General features: G+C 47.5%; 1 pseudogene; it reads left to right on the forward strand.

The window, feature by feature from the left end:
* Positions 1-15,427: 15,427 nt before the first annotated feature.
* On the forward strand, positions 15,428-18,197 carry LOC123086028 (uncharacterized; annotated as a pseudogene).
* Positions 18,198-20,115: the final 1,918 nt, after the last annotated feature.

The following is a 20,115-nucleotide window of genomic DNA, read 5'->3' on the forward strand; positions in this document are numbered from 1 at the left end:
AGCCCCCGAGTGAGAGGATTGCTCTTCACTCGGTAGGATTTTGATAACTTAGGCGAGCACGAGGCTGCAGCTAAGCCTCCGAGTGAGAGGGTTGCTCTTCACTCGGTAGGATTTTGATAACTTAGGCGAGCACGAGGCTGCAGCTAAGCCTCCGAGTGAGAGGGTTGCTCTTCATTCGGTAGGATTTTGATAACTTAGGCGAGCACGAGGCTGCAGCTAAGCCTCCGAGTGAGAGGGTTGCTCTTCATTCGGTAGGATTTTTATAACTTAGGCGAGTGCTTGGACTGCAGCTAAGCCCCCGAGTGAGAGGGTTTCTCTTCACTTGGTAGGATTTTTATAACTTAGGCGAGCACGAGGCTGCAGCTAAGCCTCCGAGTGAGAGGGTTGCTCTTCACTCGGTAGGATTTTTATAACTTAGGCGAGTGCTTGGACTGCAGCTAAGCCCCGAGTGAGAGGGTTGCTCTTCACTCGGTAGGATTTTTATAACTTAGGCGAGCACGAGGCTGCAGCTAAGCCTCCGAGTGGAAGGCTGGCTTACCACTCGGTAGGATTTTTATAACTTAGGCGAGCACGAGGCTGCAGCTAAGCCTCCGAGTGAGAGGGTTGCTCTTCACTCGGTAGGATTTTTATAACTTAGGCGAGCACGAGGCTGCAGCTAAGCCTCCGAGTGGAAGGCTGGCTTACCACTCGGTAGGATTTTTATAACTTAGGCGAGCACGAGGCTGCAGCTAAGCCTCCGAGTGGAAGGCTGGCTTACCACTCGGTAGGATTTTGATAACTTAGGCGAGCACGAGGCTGCAGCTAAGCCTCCGAGTGGAAGGCTGGCTTACCACTCGGTAGGATTTTGATAACTTAGGCGAAACGGATTCGCAGCTAAGCCTCCGAGTGGGAGTCTGGCTCACCACTCGGTAGGATTTTTACAAACTTAGGCGAAACGGATTCGCAGCTAAGTCACCCACTGAGGGGAATTTCATTGGACAAAAATAAAAAGTGACAGATATTATGGAGGAACTATGACACTATTATTTTGAGGTCCATGAACTACAAAAGTACTTTATTGCAACTCATCCGAATGATAAAACTTAAGTGTAGAATGGGCGGAGTAGCTCCGCGTTCCAAGCTCGGGGCTCGTCGAAATTATGCTCGACGTTGTAAAGACGGTACGCCCCATTGTGGAGGACCTTGGTGACTATGAAGGGGCCTTCCCAAGAAGGAGCAAGCTTGTGTGGTTTGTGCTGATCCACTCGGAGAACCAAATCTCCTTCCTGGAAGGCTCGACCTCTCACATTTCGGGCGTGGAAACGGCGCAGATCTTGTTGGTAGATGGTCGACCGGATCAGAGCCATCTCCCTTTCTTCCTCTAAAAGGTCGACTGCGTCCTGCCGCGCTTGTTCAGCTTCTGCTTCGTTGTAGATTTCGACTCGGGGAGCATTATGCAGAAGATCACTTGGTAAGACCGCTTCGGCTCCGTAGACCAAGAAGACTGGAGTTCTTCCGGTCGACCGATTAGGTGTGGTCCGCAGTCCCCAGAGTACAGAGGGAAGTTCATCGACCCAAGCTCCAGCCGCGTGTTTGAGATCATGCATCAGTCGAGGCTTCAATCCCTTAAGAATCAGTCCATTAGCTCGTTCTGCTTGTCCATTCGACTGCGGATGGGCGACTGAAGCGTAGTCGACCCGTGTGCCCTGGGAGTCGCAGAAAGCTCTGAATTCCTCTGAGTCAAAGTTCGACCCATTATCCGTAATGATGCTGTGCGGGACTCCATATCTGAATATTAGTTCCCTGATGAAGCTAACAGCAGTACCGGTGTCAAGGCTCTTGATTGGTTTAGCCTCGATCCACTTGGTGAACTTGTCGACTGCCACCAGTACATGCGTGAAACCGCTTCGTCCTGTTCTCAAAGGACCGACCATGTCCAGCCCCCAAACTGCAAAAGGCCAGACGAGTGGGATGGTCTTCAAAGCTGACGCAGGCTTGTGCGACATATTCGAGTAGAACTGACATCCCTCGCACTTATCCACTATCTCTTTTGCCATCTCATTCGCCTTGGGCCAGTAAAATCCGGCTCGGTATGCTTTGGCCACGATGGTCCGAGAGGACGCATGATGACCACAGGTCCCCGAGTGAATATCATTGAGGATGAGTCGACCTTCTTCTGGTGTTATGCACTTCTGACCGACTCCAGTCGCGCTTTCTCTGTATAATTGTCCTTTGATTACGGTAAAGGCCTTAGATCGACGGACGATCTGTCAAGCCTCTTCCACATCCTCCGAAAGCTCTTTCCTCAAGATATATGCGACATACGGAATCGTCCAGTCGGGAATGACCACCAAAACCTCCATGATCAAGTCGACCACCGCTGGGATTTCAACTTCAGTCGGATCTGTGGCGCTCTTGGGCTGCGGAGTTTCTTCGGTGAAAGGATCTTCTTTGACTGACGGAGTGTGTATATGCTCCAAGAACACATCACTCGGAATGGCTTCTCTCTTGGAACCTATCTTTGCTAGATCATCAGCTGCTTGATTTTTCAGTCGGGGTATATGATGGAGCTCCAACCCCTCGAACTTCTTTTCCAGCTTCCTCACTGCACTGCAGTATCCAGTCATGGCTGGGCTTCTCACGTCCCACTCTTTTATCACCTGATTGACCACTAAATCCGAGTCGCCATAGACCATTAGGCGACGGACGCCGAGTGAAATGGCCATGCGTAACCCATATAGGAGGGCCTCATATTCTGCCTCATTGTTGGAGGAATCAAAGTGAATCTGGAGCACATATCTGAGCTTATCTCCTCTGGGGGAAACCAGGACAACCCCAGCACCGGAACCATTCAACATCTTAGAGCCATCAAAAAACATGGTCCAATGCTCCGAGTGAACTTCAGTCGGTTGCTGTTGTTCAATCCACTCGGCGAGGAAATCTGCTATCGCCTGGGACTTAATGGCTTTCTTTGCCTCAAACTTGATATCAAGGGGAAGAAGTTCAATCGCCCATTTGGCCACTCGACCAGTTGCATCTCTGTTGTGCAAAATCTCTGATAGTGGAGCGTCGCTGACGACTGTGATGGAATGGTCAGAGAAATAATGAGCAACCTTCTTTGTGGTCATGTATATTCCATACACAAGCTTCTGATAATGAGGATATCTCTGCTTGGATGGAGTCAAGACTTCAGACAAATAATACACTGGGCGCTGAACTTTGAGAGCTTTTCCTTCTTCTTCCCGCTCGACCGTTAGCACAGTACTGACGACTTGTCCTGTGGCTGCGATGTAGAGCAACAGAGGCTCTTTGCTGATTGGAGAAGCAAGCACCGGCTGGGTGGAGAGCAGAGCTTTTAGCTCGGCAAACGCTGCATCAGCTTCTGGAGTCCACTCGAACTTGTCAGCCTTCTTCATCAGTCGGTAAAGAGGCAGTGCCTTTTCACCGAGTCGTGAGATGAATCGACTTAATGCGGCCAAGCATCCAGTAAGCTTCTGGACATCGTGCACTCGCACAGGGCGTTTCATTCGGAGAATAGTGCCAATCTTCTCTGGGTTAGCGTCGATTCCCCGTTCGGAAACGAGAAAACCGAGTAACTTGCCACCAGGAACTCCAAATGTGCACTTTGATGGATTGAGCTTGATATCATACCTTCTGAGGTTGGCAAATTTTTCGGCGAGGTCAGCGAGCAGGTCGGAACCTTTTCGTGACTTGACAACAATATCATCCATATAAGCTTCCACATTCCGACTGATTTGAGTGAGTAGACACTTCTGAATCATTCGCATAAATGTGGCTCCGGCATTCTTGAGGCCGAATGGCATGGTGATATAGCAGAAGCACCCGAATGGAGTGATGAAAGCTGTTTTTACCTCATCGGGCCCGTACAGACGGATCTAGTGGTACCCGGAGTAAGCATCTAAAAAAGACAACCTCTCGCATCCCGCGGCTGGATCACTGCTTCCGCACTCGGATGCAGTCTCTACGGAACCAGTCGACTGATCGAACAAGCCGTAGAGAGATTCGTTGGGCTCGATTGCCGCAACTTGGGTAGCGGCCGATTGGCGAGCCACCGCGTGACTCACCCATCGCTGAAGCCTCGACCGGCCTGAGCGCTTGTGCTGGCGGGAGACCGGGAGGGTGGACGATGGAGGAGCCGACCGATACTGGGTCGACGGTTGCCGCAGCAGAACGCCGCGGACACATGCGCGAAAATGCGTCGCACCGCGAACGGGGAGCGCATCTACGTCGAGTGGAGCCTCCTGGAGCCATGCGGAGTCGTCGGCGATGAAGGCGAGAGTGCCGAGACGGATCTCTTAACCCTCGACCAAAACTCCAGCAGACACCATGATGAAAGTACTCGGAAGAATCGCAACTTCTCCACAAAATCGCTAAAACACCTGCCCCACGGTGGGCGCCAACTGTCGTGGTTCTAAGCCTGACAGTAGAGTGGGGGTAGGTATGGAGAGGCAAGGTCCTAGCTATGGAGAGGTTGTAAACACAAAGGATGTACGAGTTCAGGCCCTTCTCGGAAGAAGTAATAGCCCTACGTCTCGGAGCCCGGAGGCGGTCGAGTGGATTATGTGTATATGAGCTACAAGGTGCCCAACCCTTCTGCCTGTGGAGGGGGGTGGCTTATATAGAGTGCGCCAGGACCCCAGCCAGCCCACGTAGGAGAGGGTTTAAGGTGAGTTAAGTCTGGGGCGTTACCGGTAACGCCCCACATAAAGGCCTTTACTATCATAAAGTCTACTTGATTACAGGCCGTTGCAGTGCAGAGTGCCTCTTGACCTCCTGGTGGTCGAGTGGGTCTTCGTGGTCGAGTCCTTCAGGCCAGTCGAGTGAATCCTCGTTGGTCGACTGGAAGGTGACCTCTTCTAAGGATGTCCTAGGGTAAGTTACTTGGATCAAGTCCATGACCCTACCCTAGGTACATAACCCCATCACTGGCCCCTCCTGGCCCATGGGCAGCTCCAACAGGCGGCCAGCGCAATCGGCACCTCCCCTGTGTCGTCCCCTTGCCCCGCCGGCTGCTGCTCCCCCACGCCGTTCCCTCGCCCCGCCAGCTGCTGCTCCCCCTCATGGGTAGTGGTGGGTGCTTGTGCGCGCCCCGCCGGCCCGGACGCGCACGCCGGAGATGAAGGTGCGTGCTGGCCACCACGAGAGGCAGCGGGCAAGGGAGAGGGAGGCTGTGGAGAGCTCTGTCCACCACCGGCATGGGTTACCGGCGGAGCCCAACAAGGACGAGTGGCTCCTCGCGTGGGTCTACTGCCGGTCGCTTACGACGGCGGAGACGGACGCTTGGCGGGTCCACCGAAAGAACGCGAAGGCTCTCCGGCTTTCCATCGAGCAGTCCGAGCAGGAGGCGTTGGGGAAGGTGATGGAGGCGGCTTGGCTAGCCAAGCTCAGGCGCCAGCAGGACCAGGCCGTCCAGCGCCTCAAGGGCCTCGTCATCGTCGACTCCTCCTTTGACGACAACCACGGCTCCTCCTCCGACGAATCGAACGATCCTCCACCAGTTGCTAACGGCTACAGCTATGCCGGCGACCAGAAGGGGAAAGGGCCGGCCCAGAAGTGCTAAAATTGATTTTAATTTCTAGTTTTAGATGTAGTATAAAGTTGTCCGTCGTTTATATGAACGTTGGTGGATCTTTTGGTGAACTATTGCGCTATTTCTATGTCCGGTCAGCTGATCTACGTAGTTTGATCGGCGTTGCATGGTATAATATGGATATATGAGTTCGGATATGAAAGACACGGATAGATGACGCGATTTGTGGAGTGCCCGGTCAGTGTCCAGGACGCGTCCGGGCGTGTCCGCGGGCATTTAAGAGCCCGGATTTGCCAAGTCCGGCTATAGATGCTCTTACAAACTTCTGTAGTAGAACCACATTATCTTACTAGTTACTATCATGTGTTCATGCAATCAGAATTAGTAAGCCAGGCAGTGCTTATTCATGCATTATTAGTTCATGAAAGAAGCAGTTACCTATCAATTCAGTTATACCACCACCGAGAAGCAAGATGCAGAAACAGTTCTCGCAGAAATGAAGTCAGGGAAGATGTAAACACGCCCATTTCCGCACGATAAAGTTGAAGTAGTTGAGCTTGTTTGTAGGTGAATGGAATGCCGTTATTGATTTTCGGCTGCAGCTGGAGACGGATGTTGTTGCTAATTAAGCTAAATTTTGCCAATGCAGAACAGTAGCAACAAAGAAGGTTAGAGTAGCAGATAGACACGAGACGGATCACAGGTACTGTGGAGCAAGGTCACTACGAAGCACTGGAGATTCTCCGCGCATACTCCAGCACAGCTCTGGCCTCCTCTACCTTCCCAAGTGCACTTCAAACTTCAACCAAATTAATGCAGACGAAGAAATTGTATTAAGAAATGGTTTTTTTGGACGAAAAATAGCAAGGTAAGAGCGTCTACAACAGGACAGCTCAAAACCTCTCTAGATGTTGATCGGAAATTGAGCAACTCGAAAGGTGACTCACATGGCGACTCATGGTGGTTGGCCTAGTACTTGCCGGACATCAAGGCGGCCGGAGTACTCGTTTACCGGGGAGGGGTGGTAGCGCAGGTCATGTGCTACTTCTCATCGACGAGGACATGCACGAGGTGGATTGTCGCGCACGATGCCATGGTGAGGAGTTGTTTTCGTGCGATGGGGTTCACTTCCCCTGTCATGTAGTGAAATTGGAGGGAGCGACTAGCCCCACGGCACAACGCACCTCGAGCGCCACGCATGGCAGGCGGGGGGAGAGGGTATTAAAGCCTTTGGGGGGAGATGGTCAGAGTACGTAGGTCACATTCAAGTTTCTCCTTCCTGCCGCATCTAGTGCTCAGTGCATCGATAGCAGAGGAAACCCTCATCGGCGGTGATGGAGATAATGGAGGCGAAGTTGAGATAGTTTGCTGGGCGGGACATGCACAAGCGCACACGCCTGCTCGAGATTGGGCCGTGGTTCAACATCAAGGAGGGAGTGAATTACAAAAAACCACCATATTTCAAATTCAAATCTGGATTTGCCACCACATTCCTTGGGCGCCTCAAAAATCTATCACTTTCCTTGCTAATTTTCCCAATAAACACTAATGGCTGATTCAGGACAATTTAATCTGATTTCTGGCAGAAAGGGCCCTTCTGTAAGCACTGACATGGCGTAAAATGGTCAACACCATTTGTTGACAATTACTTTAGACATGGGGCCCACAAGTCATCAGCTAAACTTACAAAAAAAAGGTCGTCCCTGAAAATTCGCAAGCACCCTAGAAACAAAATTAGATTGCAATTGGAACCCTAGGAAGGTAGTTGGGCCCGTGAGCATGTCACCGACAGAGGGGAGATAGGCAACGGTGGAGGTGCTCAGAAAGCTAACTCCGGCGACCATGTTGGCAGCCTCGGGCGAGGAGGGAGACAGCAGGATAGGCTTCTCTCCGGTCGGCGCACCAGGCCAGACTCCCTGGTCATGACGGCCCGGGGCCAGGAGCGCAGCGGCCGCATCATGCGAGCTAGCTCCTCAGCGGGAACCCCAGCCTTGATCTGGAACTGCATCGCGGCCGCACGGTGGAAAGCTCGGGGTACATCCCCGCCACACGCAAGCTCAAGACCTCCTGGCCATGTCCGCTCCAACAGCACTGGATTCGCACGTGACAAGCCAGAGAATGGAGGCGACGAGCTCATGGGCATGAGCTGGACTCGCGTGCGCCAAGCTCATGGGCGTTGGGACTGTCTCACCACACAGTAGAGAGGCGGGGCTCGTCGGGGTAGAGAGAGGGGACGCATCGCGGGATCCAGTATTGAGCTACGCGGGATGGGAAGCAGGACGGTGGATCTCGCTGGTGCTGAGAGGGACAAGAGGTGGCGAATGCGCGGAGCAAGGCCGCGGAGGTGGTTGGGCGGCAACGATCATCGTGTAGAGGACACAACTGCGGCTCCAGGTAAGTGGAGATCATAGGGAGAAAGGGGATCCAGAGGAGTGGGCCATCTATCTAATTTCGAGAAATCTAACCACCAGTCGGCTGGTGGTTTGCAACAGGCATGTACGATCTGGCGACCGCTCGATCCGCTCATCCCGCGCAACAGCCGCTCGATACAATATATTTTCCAGTCTCCCGCGCAACAATCGCTCGATCTGTTTTTTTTTCCAGTCTCACACGTGAAAAAGAAAAAAAAAGGGGCGCTAGCAAGAATTGAACCTAGAACCTGTTGGTTGAGGCCATAGCACACTACCAACTAAGCTAACTCTCTCTTCTTGTTTCCTATGCAGATTACATTTTTTATACCTTATTAAATGAGTGGAAAGGAAAAACAACTCGATCCGTTTCTCTCAGCCGACAAAACCGGAAACTTGTGTGTAAATAGCATGGTATTTGACGCATGCAGACCTAGTAAATTATGATGCAAAGACCGTGATAACTTATGGGTAAATAGCATGATTATGCATCGTAGATCTGATAATTTACATACAAATACCATTGGTAATTTTGACCCGAAAAAATGTTAAATAATCTAGTCTGGTAACTTGTATGTAAATAACATGATAATATAGACACAACAAAGTTGATAACTCACGTACAAACACTCTGGTAACCATTTGAGCCGAGAAAAAATATTGAAAAACAACCCCTGATAAATTATGTGTAAATAGGATGATAGTATACACACAACAGAGCTGATAACCCACGTAAGAACACCATGGTAACTCCTTTAACCCTAGGATAAAAGTTGTTGGAAATCATACGCCGGTAATTTCTGTGCAAATAACATGATAATATACACACAACATAGCTGATAACTTTGACTTTGAAAATTTTCTATTTGGAAAACATTACTCCGATAATTGTTGTGTAAATGACATGATAATTTATGCACTGCAACCCTGATAATTTAGGTACAAATATGACGGTAATATTACAACGCGAGGGATGCTTGAAACATACCCTGATAATTACTATGTAAATAGTATGATAATTTATGTACCGCTGTCATGATAACTTATGTACAAACACCACGATAATGTTGACCTAAAAAAAAGTTTTTAAAAACATCTCTTGATAACTTTTGTGTAAATATCATGATTTTTACAGACTGCAAAGTATAATAATTTTGTACAACATCCAGCCGTATCTTTGACCCAAGAAAAAATATTTAAAATATTCCCCGATAACTTATGTATAAAAAGCATGATAACTCACGTACCAAATGGTTGATAACTTTTGTACCCTCGCAAAAAAAAACTTTTGTACCCTGACATGCTTTTTACAACGAAGTTATCATGATATGTCAACAATTTTTACTACGTTAAAATTACCATGATGTTATAAATATTAACAGAGTAGCCGGGCCATCTATATAGGATAAAAATATAAAAGAAAAGAAAGAAAAAATATTCGTTTTCAGGTCACGCTAAGTAGCAGTATAAATACTATCTAACCTTAATCTAATCACTGGCTCAATCTAGACCGGGTGGTTGTGAACTACTGTGGACTACCAATAGGTGGTGGGTTTGATTCCCACTTCTGCCAATTCTTTTTATTGTGCTAGAAGAAAAAAGAAGATGCGGTGGATCGATTCCCACATCGAGAGTGGAATCGTCCGGATCTGTCGCTAACGACCAGTCGACTGGTCGTTAGCACAGTCCATCTAATTTAACTCTCAACACTATTTTCTTTGACTTTTAGTACTACGTCAACGCTTACAAGTGGGTCCAATTGGTAAGAATCATCATTAATCGCCTCGAATCTGTTTATTGAGAAAGTTAGCAAAGAAAGTGGTAGATTTTTTTGGCGCCCAAGAAATATGGTGGCAAATCCAGATTTGAACTTGAAATGTGATGGGTTTTGGCGGCAGAGGCCCAGGCGGTGCTGGATTCACTGACGCTGGAAGAGGAGAAGGAACTGTTCGGGAGGAGGGAGGAGTGCCAGTCATTGCAGATCCTGCTGTTGGTGATGGATTGGGCGGATTCGGCAAATCCGGTGAGGGCTACCAAGTGGGCGGCCTTCATCTCCGTACATAATTTGTAGGTGTTCTCATCAGAAGGTTATACGTGACGAATTTTCAATCCATGGCATGATACGTGATGGAATTTCAGCTGAAGATGGTTGTCACCTGTTGGTCAGAGAAATTGTTGATAACACACAATGCATTGTAGACAGAATCAAAACCCGTTATTGTGCATATATGTACGTCTACATGATCAAAGCTGGGTGAGTGACTAGTGACAGAGGAGCTACTCTGCTTTCAACATGCATATATTGTTGGAGCTGGGCCCCTCTCAACAAAAAGGTGTTCCTCTAGCTTGCATCCCTCGACCAATGCTGGACGGCAGAGCGCCGCACATGCCACGGCCTCACCCACGACCCCACCTGCATCCTTTGTTCCCAGGAGACGGAGTGCATAGATCACCTACTTTCCAGTTGCGTGTTCTCCCCTATCACATGGCACGAGATTCTCTCATGGTGCCTGCTCACCACCCCTCCTATGGACGGCACGGCGACCTTCTTCGCCTGGTGGTCTCTAGCGGCCGAAACCTTCCCGGGCTGCCTGTGCAAAGGACTCAACTCCATCGTCACGTTTACTGCTTGGGCCATCTGGAAGCATCGCAACGCGGCCATCTTTGACGACATCCGACCCTCCACCAAAGATCTGGTCCTAACCATCAAGGAAGATGCTCGCCTGTGGGCCAAGACAGGCGCCAAGGGTTTAGCTACCATCATACCTGTAGCCTGATCTTCTATATCGAGGTTGAGCATCCTCCTTCCGCTGCTCATTGCTGCACCCTCCCAGACGCCTCATAGTGTACATCTACGAGGATGCCACCTGTATGAAAACTTTTTTTTCCTCCTATCGATGAAATAATACGCTGCTAAGCATATTCAGCAACAAAAGAAAATATTCTTTGAGCACTGCTTTCTGAGTACACTTCTTCTTCGGTACAACCCCCCTGGAAACATCAACGGTCCAGATCGTCCTATACCCCTTCGTCTGAAAACTTAAAAAGGGTAGGATGGTCATTGCCCCTGCCCCTCCCCCAGTCCCGCCCCCGCGACGTACCCGCGCGGCCCGTCGACGTACGTACGTGTACGCTTTTTTTTTACTGTGGCGACGTACGTTATTTTTACCGCGTCGGTGGTCAAACCGCGTGTCGCCTGGTGAAAGCGCGTCGTGGCGCGTGAACTGCGGCCCGCCGCACCGTCCCGTCCGTCCCCTCGTCTGCCGCCCCGCCGCCCCGTCCCCTCGTCTGCCGCGCCGCCGCCCTCGACTGCCGTCGAATTGATAGCCCAACCACCCGTCCGCCCGCTGCCCCGCCGTCTCCCTATAAATCTCACCCCCGTCCGCCCGTCGCCGCAAACACCGCTCCTCCCCGCCCGTCGCCGCAAACACCGCTCCTCTCCCGTCTCCACCTCCCAAAAGGCCGCCGGCGACATGTCGTTCCACGGCGGCAGCAGCTCCGGCACCGGCGGCGACGACGGACCCAGCGCGTGGCCGTCGAGCCTGAGCACGCCGGAGACGGAGGAGCTTTACCGGTTCGGGCTCCTCGTGCCTCCGGGTTGCCGTCTTCCGCACGACTGGAAACTCGACAAGGACGGCTACCCGAGGCGCGGGCCTGGCGCCAACGCGGAGGAGAAGCGGACCGGCGGCCGCAACAACATCGCCGGCCGTCATGCGTTTTGGGACGGCAAAGACTACGCCGCCGTCATCGGCGCGTACCGGCTGGCGGAGTCCGGCGTCACGCCTGACCTCATCGGCGACCGTCGCCGCCTTCTTGTCCCGCGCCCCCGTCCAGCAGCGCGCGGCCGTCGGGCTCCTCCACCACCTGCGCCGGCGCCCGCCGATCCCCCCGCCCCGCCGGAGGTGGAACTGCCGCCGAAGCAGTTGGTTCTTCGGGAGGACGGCGATCCCGACGATACGCCGGGTTACCTCGTCGCGCTGCGCGCGTCGGCGGCTGCAAGGGAGGCCGCCGAGCAGGCGGCAGCGATCCAGGCGGCGGCGGTGATTCCGCCAGTGGTCCCGCAGGCGGAGGCGGAGGCGTCGGAGTCGTCGGACGACGACGTCATCGACTGGGAGCGCTTAGCCCAGGTCAGCGACGACGATGACGATGACGGCGGGGGTGACGGCGGTGACGGCGCGGAGCTCATCGATCTGTTGGCTAGCGACGAGGAGGAGGAGTAGTTTTTTTTAAAATGTTCTAAGTATGAACTATGTATCGTTTAGGTTCAAAAAAACTCATTTGGTTTCGGTATTGTTGAATGGACTATGTAAAATATCTCTATGTTCAATCTAGTTTGTTCGAGTCTTGTTTAAATTTGTCTTCAAAGTTTGTTCAAAAAATTAGCTAAATATTGAACGCTTATTTTGAGAAAAATTGAAAATTTTCCAACCCATGCATAAAAATGTTCACAATATATTTAAAAAATTTGCATCGAATATACATAGCACAGAATAAGGCATGCAATTATCGAAAAATTGTAGAATAAAAAAATCATGAAAACACATAAAATAAAAAATAAAAAGTGTATCTAAATGTTTATAAAGTGTTTTAGAAATGTTCAGATTTTGTTTAAATATGTCCATATAGTAAAGCCGGTGGATGAAAAAAATGAAATTTTGAAATAAAAAATACAACAAATAAAAAACAAAAAAATTAAAAAGGTGAGATATTTTAATTCATTAACATTTTCTGAAATATTATTAAATTCATTAACATTTATGAATCAGAGAATATTTTTAAATTCATTAACATATATGAATACAAGAATTTGTTATATTTTTTGTTTTATATATGAATAACAAAATTAAAATATATGAATACAAGAATTTATTTTTTATTTTTTTAACATATATGAATAAAATACAAGAATTAAAAAGGTGAGATATAACAAATAAAATACAAGAATTCGTTAACATATATGAATACAAGAATTTGTTAACATATATGAATTTGTTATATATGAATACAAGAATTTGTTAAATTAAAAAGATTCATAAATATTTTTAAATTCTTTAAATTTATGAACCAGAGAATATTTATAATTCATTAATATTTATGAATCCGAGAATTTTTGAATTCATTAACATTATCTGAAATAGTTTTAAATTCATTAACATTTATAAATTTTCTGAAATATTTTTAAATATTTGTAAACCCAACTTTTTAAATATTTTCCGGAAAATCGTAGAAAATCCATACGGACTCGAAATGGGACAATTTTTTGTGTGCGTGCCCTGCTAGGGCACAGTAGCACGTGGAAAAAAATTGGGCACGTTTGGCGGATGCGAAGCGGAGACGTGCGACCGAGGGTCCCCTCCGGCCATACCGAAACCACCCCCTTCCACAGCAAGTACCTGAGCGGTTTGACGGATTGCACCTAACTTTTGCCAGCGCGTGTGGGACCCCACCCGGGCACCCCACGGCCAAAATGAACGAAATCCGACAACGAACGCACATTGCGTCACGTCCGGGCAGTATTTTCTGGGTTTTCGGCCCGGAAAATCGTAGAAAATCCATACGGACTCGAAACGGGACAATTTTTTGCGTGCGTGCCCTGCTAGGGCACAGTAGCACGTGGAAAAAAATTGGGCACGTTTGGCGGATGCGAAGCGGAGACGTGCGACCGAGGGTCCCCTCCGGCCATACCGAAACCACCCCCTTCCACAGCAAGTACCTGAGCGGTTTGACGGATTGCATCCAACTTTTGCCAGCGCGTGTGGGGCCCCACCCGGGCACCCCACGGCCAAAATGAACGAAATCCGACAACGAACGCACGTTATGTCACGTCCGTGCAGTATTTTCTGGGTTTTCGCCCGGAAAATCATAGAAAATCCATACGGACTCAAAACGGGACAAATTTTTTGCGTGCGTGCCCTGCTAGGGCACAGTAGCACGTGGAAAAAAATTGGGCACATTTGGCGGATGCGAAGCGGAGACGTGCGACCGAGGGTCCCCTCCGGCCATACCGAAACCACCCCCTTCCACAGCAAGTACCTGAGTGGTTTGACGGATTGCACCCAACTTTTGCCAGCGCGTGTGGGGCCCCACCCGGACACCCCACGGCCAAAATGAACGAAATCCGACAACGAACGCATGTTGTGTCACATCCGGGCAGTATTTTCTGGGTTTTCGGCCCGGAAAATCGTAGAAAATCCATACGGACTCGAAACGGGACAAATTTTTGCGTGTGTGCCCTGCTAGGGCACAGTAGTACGTGGAAAAAAATTGGACCCGTTTGGCGGATGCGAAGCGGAGACGTGCGACCGAGGGTCCCCTCCGGCCATACCGAAACCACCCCCTTCCACAGCAAGTACCTGAGCGGTTTGACGGATTGCACTCAACTTTTGCCAGCGCGTGTGGGGCCCCACCCGGGCACCCCACGGCCAAAATGAACAAAATCCGACAATGAACGCACATTGCGTCACGTCCGGGCAGTTTTTTCTGGGTTTTCGGCCCAGAAAATCGTAGAAAATCCCTACGGACTCGAAACGGGACAAATTTTTGTGTGCGTGCCCTGCTAGGGCACAGTAGCACGTGGAAAAAAATTGGACCCGTTTGGCTAAGTTAAAAAAAGAGCCTATTTGGTTAAGTTAATAAAATTGGGCACGTTTGGCTAAGTTAAAAAAATTGTTTAAGGTAAAAAAATTTGATACAGTTAAAAAAATGTGCCTATTTTATTTAGTTAAAAAAAATGAGGCCCTGCTCACAAAAAAACGCCGTCCGTCTCGCTAACCGACGCGCATGCGTGCATGGGGCCGTCCCACTAACAACGACGCCGCAATCAGCGCTCAGGCGACGTCGTTAGCCGACGTGCATGCAAATTTTCCTTCTACGTCAGCCCGTCTCGCCGCCGCCGCGATCTGCACGTGCTGCCAGCGTACGACGCTCGTCGCCCCACACTCCAAAACGGCGCCGGTGCGGCCGCGCCGGCCTGCCCTGACCTGACCCGTCGCCCTCTATACGCTGACGGTGCCTCTCCCACCGTCGCCCCACCGTACAAACGTCGTCGGTGCGCCCGCGCCGGCTTGCGTCCCCTGACCCGTCGCCCTCTATACGCCGCCGGTGCCTCTCCCACCGTCGCCGTCGTGTAAGTTTTTTTTCCAGTTTATACGACGAGGCTCATAGCAGTATGATGGTATGTGACAGAAATCTATTTGATGCAGTATGAATATCGACGGTGTGATTCCATGTTTTGTTCAAAAGTGGGTTAGCCTAGTTGACAAACTGTCACCCAGTCAGAAATTCAGGTTTTATGAAACGGATATGCATGGCATGTTTAGAATACCATCGATAAAGATGCGTGATTTTTTGCTTCACCTTTTACTCCAAGGTTACAATCTGAGTAGCAAAAAATTCATGGTTGAAGAGAGTTCTGGAAGTACTGCTGGATGTAAAGGTCTTATTTCACTAAGGCCTGATGATGTGTACTCCATATTTGGTTGGAAAAACAATGGAGTGGATGTTTTTGGGTTTCTTAGTACTGAAGGAGAAAAAGCAACCAAAAAATACATGTTAGTTTTGTTAGCAAGAAAAATGGTAAGATCATGATTGATGATCTCATAGAAAAGATTGTGAAGAATAAGAGCACTGATGATGACTTTATTCGGATGACATTTCTAGTTCTCTTAGGAACTATAATTGCTCCAGTGTCTCATGAATACGTTCCGAAAAAATACTATGCCTTAGTGCAAAATATTAAGTTGATAAATAAGTTCAACTGGAATGCATTCACTTCACGATTCTGTTTATCGGAGATTGGTAAGCTTCTGCAGGACGGCCATGTTAGGCAGTGGCCCCAGGGAAACCTCGCCCTTTTGCAAGTACGTTGTATTTATTAATTTCAACACTTTTGTTATAAAATGTCACGGAAGAACATGTAATTTAATTAGTTTATGTGTTTTGCAGTACCTATACTGGGAGAAGGTGCAACCAATCACCGGTCCAAAATATGATCCGTTGACATTGTTGAGCCCGCTGATGAGGAACTGGACGGAAGATATGGCTGTGAGAAGAGACAAATACGACTATGAATATGGTCGTGGTGTTGGGATGGGAATCCTAGTAATCATGTTTTTTTTACATTTATGAAATAAAGTAAAGTGTGCATATGGTTTGTATGTATAATTCTCTTGTTGCACTTGTAGATTGATGACAACATTACAGAGGAGTATAGGCTGAAAAAAATTGCGGAAGAAGAAGCTCAAAAAAACAAGAAAGCTAGTAGCGAAAAATCTAACGTTACTGGAACGAGGAAAGAGGGCAGTACCTCGGAGGCTTCGAGCCAGAAGCCTACTATGGACCGGATTTTGAGTGAGATGAATGAGCTTCGAAAGGAAATGCTTCGTTTGCCAGAGTTATGCGCACAGGTAACACTTGAGCACGTCACTTTAATGTCCATCACTAAATTGAAGAACTAAGATGAAATATTTTCTTGCAGAGGATGATTGAGGAACTGAACAAAACCGGCGTATCCTACAAACCCAGTAACCTGGAAGAGGACGAAGAGAATTTGTACGGAGGCAGTGATGAGTCTTCAAACGATGGTGGACGTCCGAAAAAAGAGTTTGTATATCAAAAAGATGATTCAGACCGGTTCCGCACACCTTCCAAAATGAATTTGCAAAAGGATGATGACGGCGTTGATGTAACTTCTCGTGGAAACACACCTTTTTACTGCACACCTGAGTACTGGGATAGTTTCAAGGGTGATATGGATGATCCTATCCAAGTACCAGAAGTATCAGATGAAAAAGCTGCCACATCTTTAGAGACGGACGAAATCGCATCGCATGCGTCGCTTGGTTCTCAAGGAGTACAAGAGGAAGTGGAGGAGGTTACTCGCAGGCGCAAGCGCAAAGGATCACAACATGTCAAGTCTCCTTATGTGGTCCCTAAACCGAACAAACGTGCAAAACGTTCTGCCAAAGGAAGTAAGTTTTTTGTGTTTCTAATTGTTATTGCGTAATAATTATTGATGTATTTGCGTTTATAATTATTTGAGTTGTGCGTTACAGAATTGTTCCAAAATGATGGTGTTAACAAATCCGGTGATGAGTATGATGTGGTGAAAGCGTCCATCAAGTACGTGCGCGCGCATGAGCATTCACAAAAACATGCCAAAACAGAAATTTTCAATGATGGCATGGAAGAAGGTCTCATTGTGCGGAGAGCTTGTCAGATTATTAACCATGAGTGGCTAAGTGGCGACGTAAGTTAATTTCATATATTGTTTTACAATTGATTCAAAAATATCATTGTTAAATCTAACACAATATTTATAGGTAATTAATGCATACTCATCATTTTTGGTCGACAAAGTTAATGATGATCGTTTCATGTTGACAACTTGGAGGATACATTGGTTGCTTCACATTAGATCCGGAAAGAAGACCGCCGGTAACGATTATAAAGCAGAGTCGCATAGTAATGGACCCGTGAACAGATGTGAGGACGAGTATTTCTAAAAATCAAAGGTAAGTTTGATTGTTAACACGGTACATACATACGATAGTATGTGATGATTGTGTTTTATGGTCCTTGTGATGCAGACTTACATTCCTCTAAACAAGCAAAATAATCACTGGATTACTGTCGTCATACATAGCGGGAAGAGAGAGTTTCAGGTTTTTGACTCGTTGATGACCGAAAAACTTGACAGTGTTACTAGAGAACTCGTTGAGGACCTGGTATGTTTAACTTTCAAATGTGCATTTGGTAACATTCGTTTTCTTTAGTACACTGAATGACATTCTTTCCACCATGTTTATTATATCTTTAGAGAAAACAACTAGCAGAAGATATCCAAGAAGCAAATGCAACCGGAATTGTGAATTATCCGGATGTTTCCAATTGGCCTATTAAAACGTATGACATGCCAAAACAACATGATGGGTGAGTTCTTACTCTGACAGAATGTTGGTCTTGTATGTACAGTAGATATTTAATCTTCGTAAATTGTATGCACTAGGAATTCGCGTGGAATATTTCTCCTTTGATGCTTTCAATATTGGGATGGTGACAAATGGACAGGCTTATTTTCACAGGTATGCAAGTCATGTTTGGACTACGATGTACAATGAACGTTGTGCTAACACCATTTTTTTCAGAGCTCAATTGATGATTCGAGAGAGTTAATGATTGCGCAACTTATCTTTTCGGAAAGAAACAAGCTTGATGAAGTGAAAAACAAAGTTATTCGGATATCAAAGAAGAAGAAATAGACGCGGCACGGAGGAGTTTTGCATGTGATTGGGTGGTACTGAACGACTATATTTTCCAAACGCTTTGCGCACTTGCTTATAAATTTTATGTAATAGACTCTGCTTCCGAATAGTTATATGTAATAGACTCGGCACTTTTCCAAATGTTTTTTATGTCCACATGATATTTTGTTTCATAAATATTATATAATCAGTCTTTTTTTTGTTTACATGATTTTTTTGTTGCCGAATAGTTATATGTAATCATGTAATCGTGTCGTCGTTAAGTTTTTGTACACTAAACTATGGCAGCACACTGCGTGTTACTTTGTTAGCAAAAACTTGGTTTACAGCACACTGGGTGTTAGTCTAGTTTAGAAAAGCGTAAAAAATATTTTACATAAAAAAATTGTCTGCCCGTCCACAGCGTGTCTTATTAAGCCCGTCGTTATCAAGCCCACCGGGCGATTACGACAAGTGTTTCGGAGCACGCCGTGGAAACCAGGCCCAACAGGGCAGCATCGACGGGGTAGTAATCAGAGAAGTTCAATGTGCCGACGGGAGCTGAGTATATAAGCTGGTCGTCGTCCCCTTCGACCGGCGAGGTGGGACTAAACTTGCGTCGGCCGCGGGGCGACGTGGACACAACCACACGCGACGTGGGCCGGCCCAAAAAGGCAATGGATGGCGCGGTCTTCTCGACGGCTCGACGCGCCGTGGGCCGGCCTAGTTACCCCCGCTGAGACGCCGCGCCAGGGAAACTAACTAGTTTAGTCCCACCTCGCCGGCCGAAGGCGACGACGACCAGTTTATATACTCAGCTCCCGTCGGCATATTGAACTCCTCTGATTACTACCCCGTCGATGTGTCGCGTCGATGCTGCCCTGTTGGGCCTAGTTTCCACGACGTGCTCCAAAACGCCTGTTGTAGTCGCCCGTTGGGCTTGATAACGACGGGCTTACTAAGACATGCTGTGGAGACGGGCGGGCATTTTTTTCAATTTTTTTCAACAACAGTTCGCAGAGTACTTCTCTTATTTTAATATATTTGACAGCCGACGGGACTGTAGTAAATACATGCAGAATTCATAATATAAACAATAAATAGTGAATATTTATATCAACAACAATGATGTCTCAACATAACAATTGTCACCACAGTAATTTTATTGTAGTGGACAGAAAATAACAAGTCTCAAATGACAACGGTCTTCTGTAGGCAATAATCTTGTTTCACACATATAAAATACTCAACACGAACATAAATTTAACAAATGTTTTTCATATAAATGGAAGAGGTAAAACACTTGCATCGTCTTCACTTGAGTCTTCAAGCCCAGCTACTGCATAGAATAAACAAAAAATTATAAGAATCAATGTACGGTAGATGAATTAACGAAACTAACATAAACAAAGCAAAAAGATGTACAGTTACGTACAAATGGAAGTAGTAAAACAGATGCACCGTCCTCACCTTCTGTCTTCAAGCCCAGTTGCTGCATACAAAAAATATGAGAATCAATGCACCGTTAATGAAACAACAAAACTGACATAAGCAAATAATAGACATACTCTTCATTTTTGCTGCATGTGCTCCTGTTATGACCTGAGCCGCTGCATATGCTACATTTTCGTCCAGATTTCTCATCAAATGCTTTAGGCCTCTCATTTTTTGTCACATCTGGGCCACCCTTACCGTGACCTCTACTGTTCTGCTTAGGTGCGCCCTTGGTGGAAACCTTTACTGGATCACGAACCAGAATATGATCTCGGTTAGGCTCAAATGGATTATTGTTCACGAAGCTTCGCTGAATATCATCTTCATTTCCCTGAATGTCCTTATTCACTATAATATCATCCAGAGCTGCCATCAACTTGTCGAATAAGAAAGGATTACTGCATGCAACATGACATGCTTCTGAAGATTTGATGGTCAACTC

Source organism: Triticum aestivum, chromosome 1A (genome assembly GCF_018294505.1).
Source record: "Triticum aestivum cultivar Chinese Spring chromosome 1A, IWGSC CS RefSeq v2.1, whole genome shotgun sequence".
Classification (NCBI taxonomy): Eukaryota; Viridiplantae; Streptophyta; class Magnoliopsida; order Poales; family Poaceae; genus Triticum; species Triticum aestivum.